Source organism: Rhinopithecus roxellana, chromosome 8 (genome assembly GCF_007565055.1).
Source record: "Rhinopithecus roxellana isolate Shanxi Qingling chromosome 8, ASM756505v1, whole genome shotgun sequence".
Lineage (NCBI taxonomy): Eukaryota > Metazoa > Chordata > Mammalia > Primates > Cercopithecidae > Rhinopithecus > Rhinopithecus roxellana.
This window is the reverse complement of record NC_044556.1, coordinates 75,532,723-75,537,651: the sequence shown is the minus strand read 5'-3', so window position 1 is coordinate 75,537,651 and position 4,929 is coordinate 75,532,723. Positions and strand designations below refer to the sequence as shown.

The 4,929-nt window shown below is 48.9% G+C and overlaps 1 pseudogene across 1 annotated transcript; it reads left to right on the top strand.

Annotated features, from left to right (window-relative positions):
* Nucleotides 1-2,147: 2,147 nt before the first annotated feature.
* LOC104664182 lies at nucleotides 2,148-2,687 on the top strand (annotated as a pseudogene). Its single transcript, XR_748219.2, has one exon. The product of XR_748219.2 is annotated as a cytochrome b5 pseudogene (transcript).
* The last annotated feature ends 2,242 nt before the right edge of the window (nucleotides 2,688-4,929 follow it).

Below are 4,929 nucleotides of genomic sequence, written 5' to 3'. Positions count from 1 at the left end.
AAAAATCTGTCTCAAAAAAAAAAAAAAAAAAAAAGGTGTGTTCCACCACTTTGCTGGGGCGGGCAGGGGGTGGGGGGTCGTCCCTGGGTTCTCCACTGGGGTCCCATCGGCTGCTTATGTTCTACCTTCAGGCGGATTACAGGGTGAGCCCGCAGTGGTGGAGGAGCCTTCTCCCTTTCAGCATCAGACTAGCGGGAGTCTCTGGCCAGGAGGACAGGCTCAAGGTTGAGCTGACAGCTGTTTCCAGCTCCTGCTTCAGGCTGTTTATCTGAGCCTCCAAGTGCCTTGATTGCACCTGAAGGTCCCCCACCCCTAGGTCTTGCTCCAAGCTGTGCACCTGGGGCCCCAGGCATGGGCTTGTGCCAGGAGGCCCCTTATCTGTGGGACTGAGCATGTACTTCCCTCAGTGCAGTCAGAAAGGCCCATCGGACTCTGCCATCGAAGGTGTGTTCCTTCTTGGTTCTGTATGCTTCCAGCTGCTTTAGAGCTTTCTTCACACTCGAGGAAGACCTATCCACTGCCTCCCTCATTTCTACTGGAGCTTATCCAAGCAGCACCTCCACCACTGGGTACCACAGCCCAGGCTGCTGCCACATAGCTGACCCAGGAGTCCTCAGGGGCTGAACATCCCCTCACCTCATCCTGCTGAAGTCGCCAAATGTCAGGTCCACGACTACGCCAACTGTCACGCTGGGGGTGCTGTAGGCAGGTGAATATAGTTTTATTCAGCAATAGCTCTCATGAACAGCTTTCTCACAGTAGCTCTTTACACTGTCCAACCTGCCTCCACTGCTTAAGCTTTTGGCTCCCACATACAGCGGTGCTTCTGGCTCTCCCCTGCCTTTAGGGTCAGCAACTTAACTCTTTCTGTCTCTGGGCACTAGTGGGCCAATCTGTGTCCTGGCTCCTTCCTGTCCATCTCAAGACAGACAGCTCTGACTCTCTCTTTATCTGGGTGCAAGCGTGCCCATCATGTCAAGCCATGTTATGCCGAGCCAAGCCCCAAGAGCCCCTGTACAGCATTAGCAGGGCAATTATACCTTTCACAGACAATAGTGGCTCAGAGCCAAGTATGAACTTACACAAACAGGTTATATAACAAGTGGAGGTGTGCGCCTGAGCACCAAACTCACTGAGTCATGCAGGCTTGGATATCCACCTTGGCCTATTCGTTGACCAAAGCACATTCATATACCTACAACCTTCTTCACAGGGCAGCAGAACAGAGCGAGTACAAGCAGGGGAAATGTCAGATGCTTGTAAAACCATCAGATCTCCTGAGACTCACTATCATGAGAACAGCATGGGAGAAACCGCCCCCATGATCCAATTACTTCCACCTGGTCCCACCCTTAACACATGTGGATTATGGGGATTACAATTCAAGATGAAAGTTTGGGTGGGGACACAACCAAACCATATCACATATTCAAAAACTGAACTAACCACCAGCAGATTTACCTCAAAAGATAATATTAACAGTAGTTAAAGAAAGTTTTTTAAGGAAGAAGGAAAATACCAGGTGGAAATATTGACCTATCTAAAGGAATGAAAAGCACCAGAAATGGTAACTACGTAAACATATAAGGCTTTTTTTTCTTATTATTCAAACACTAAGGGATATTGGAATTCTGAAATGAAATATGTTCAAGCTATGCACCTGCCACCTAATTTTGCCTCATGGAATCCAAAGGCTACAACCTTCCCAAGAGCTTGAGGAATACATTGAGAGGAATTCCAGCATTCTTTAAGTCCCCGGTACTAGATTTCCTTTGCAGGCCAGAAATTACAGTGGGAAATTCTGTCATTGAAAGGCCTCTTTGGCTGGGTGAGGTGGTTCACACTTGTAATCTCAGCACTTTGGGAGGCCGAGGTGGACTGATTGCTTGAGCCCAGGAGTTCCAGACTGGCCTGGGCAACATGCCAAAACCTGTCTCTACAAAAAGTACACACACACAAAAAAAGTCAGTCATAGTGGCACTCACCTGTGGTCCCAGCTACTTACGGGTCTGACGCAGGAGAATCATCTGAAGTCTAGGCTACAGTGAGCCATGATCATGCCTCTGCACTCCAGCCTGAGTGAAAGCACAAGATCCTGTCTCAAAAAAAAAAAAAAAAAAAAAAAAGAAGGCCCAGCCCCCAGTGCTGTGCCCGGCACCGGGAATGTCCTGGGTAGAGCTGGCGGAGTGGCGCGCTCTCCTCCACCCGTCGTGGCTGTGTGTGCTGGGCCTGGCTCGCGGCAAACCGAGATGGCAGAGCAGTCGGAGGAGGCTGTGAAGTACTACACCCTAGAGGAGATTCAGAAGGACAACCACAGCAAGAGCACCTGGCTGATCCTGCACCACAAGGTGTACGATTTGACTAAATTTCTGGAAGAGCATCCTGGTGGGGAAGAAGTCTTAAGGGAACAAGCTGGAGGTGACGCTACTGAGAACTTTGAGGATGTCGGGCACCCTACAGATGCCAGGGAAATGTCCAAAACATACCTCATTGGGGAGCTCCATCCAGATGACAGACCAAAGTTAAACAAGCCTCCGGAAACTCTTATCACTACTGTTGATTCTAGTTCCAGTTGGTGGACCAACTGGGTGATGCCTGCCATCTCTGCAGTGGCTGTCGCCTTCGTGTATCGCCTGTACATGGCAGAAGATTGAACACCTCCTCAGAAGCCAGCACAGGAAAAGCCTGCTTTGGACACAGGAGAAAAGAAGCCAGCGCTAACCACTTCAACTGATGGAAAACTTCACTTGAAAACAATGATTTTAATATATCTCTTTCTCTTTCTTCTGACATTAGAAACAAAACAAAAAGAACTGTCCTTTCTGTGCTCACATTTTTCGAGTGTGCCTTTTTGTTCATCCACTTTATTCTGATGTTTCCTTAATATGTAATTTACTTATTGTAAGCATGATCTTTTAAAAATATATCTGGCTTTTAAAGTAAAAAAAAAAAGGGAAGGGGAAGGGAGGGGAAGGGAGGGGAAGGAAGGGGAAGGGAGGGGAAGGGAGGGGAAAGAAGGGGAAGGGAGGGGAAAGAAGGGGAAGGGAGGGGAGGGAAGAGGAGAGGACGGGAGGGGAAGGGAGGGGAGGGGAAGGGAGGGGAGGGGAGGGTCTCTTTGAATCCCGTGGAGATAATTTGATACTGAAGGGATAAAGGCCAAGTGGTAGCACTTACTCAACAGATCAGATGGAGGAGGTTATTGTAATTAACACCCAGGCAAAAGGGCAGTACTTAGAGTGGTTGATCCACAGATATACTTGACATTGGCCAGTTGAGTAACTTGTCCCTTTGACAGATACAGGTAAATGATGAATGGGCACATGTGGTCCCTGAACACATTTTATGGCTATTTTGCAATTCAGGAATGCATAGTTGGGACTAGAGGGGCGGAGCAAGATGGCCGAATAGGAACAGCTCCAGTCTCCAACTCCCAGCGGGAGCAACACAGAAGACCAGTGATTTCTGCATTTTCAACTGAGGTACTGGGGTCATCTCACTAGGGAGTGCCGGACAATCGGTGCTGGTCAGCTGCTGCAGCCCGACCAGCGAGAGCTGAAGCAGGGCGAGGCATCGCCTCACCTGGGAAGTGCAAGGGGGAAGGGAATCCCTTTTCCTAGCCAGGGGAACTGAGACACACAACACCTGGAAAATCGGGTAACTCCCACCCCAATACTGTGCTTTAAGCAAACGGGCACACCACTGAGATTATATCCCACACCTGGCCGGGAGGGTCCCACGCCCACGGAGCCTTCCTCATTGCTAGCACAGCAGTCTGCGATCTAACCACAAGGCAGCAGCGAGGCTGGGGGAGGGGCTCCCGCCATTGCTGAGGCTTAAGTAGGTAAACAAAGCCGCTGGGAAGCTCGAACTGGGTGGAGCTCACAACAGCTCAAGGAAACCTGCCTGTCCTGTAGACTCCACCTCTGGGGACAGGGCACAGCTAAACAACAACAAAAAAAAAAGCAGCAGAAACCCGACTCTGTCTGACAGCTTTGAAGAGAGCAGTGGATCTCCCCACACGGAGGTTAAGATCTGAGAAGGGACAGACTGCCTGCTCAAGTGGGTCCCTGACCCCTGAGTAGCCTAACTGGGAGACATCCCCCACTAGGGGCAGTCTGACACCCCACACCTCACAGGGTGGAGTACACCCCTGAGAGGAAGCTTCCAAAGTAAGAATCAGACAGGTACACTCGCTGTTCAGCAATATTCTATCTTCTGCAACCTCTGCTGCTGATACCCAGGCAAACAGGGTCTGGAGTGGACCTCAAGCAATCTCCAACAGACCTGCAGCTGAGGGTCCTGACTGTTAGAAGGAAAACTATCAAACAGGAAGGACACCTATACCAAAACCCCATCAGTACGTCACCATCATCAAAGACCAGAGGCAGATAAAACCACAAAGATGGGGAAAAAGCAGGGCAGAAAAGCTGGAAATTCAAAAAATAAGAGCGTATCACCCCCTGCAAAGGAGCGCAGCTCATCGCCAGCAACGGATCAAAGCTGGTCAGAGAATGACTTTGACGAGATGAGAGAAGAAGGCTTCAGTCCATCAAACTTATCAGAGCTAAAGGAGGAATTATGTACCCAGCGCAAAGAAACTAAAAATCTTGAAAAAAGAGTGGAAGAATTGATAGCTAGAATAATTAATGCAGAGAAGGTCATAAACAAAATGACAGAGATGAAAACCATGACACGAGAAATACGTGACAGAGGCACAAGCTTCAGTAACCAATTCGATCAACTGGAAGAAAGAGTATCAGCGATTGAGGATCAAATGAATGAAACGAAGCGAGAAGAGAAACCAAAAGGAAAAAGAAGAAAAAGAAATGAACAAAGCCTGCAAGAAGTATGGGATTATGTAAAAAAACCAAATCTATGTCTGATTGGGGTGCCTGAAAGTGAGGGGGAAAATGGAACCAAGTTGGAAAA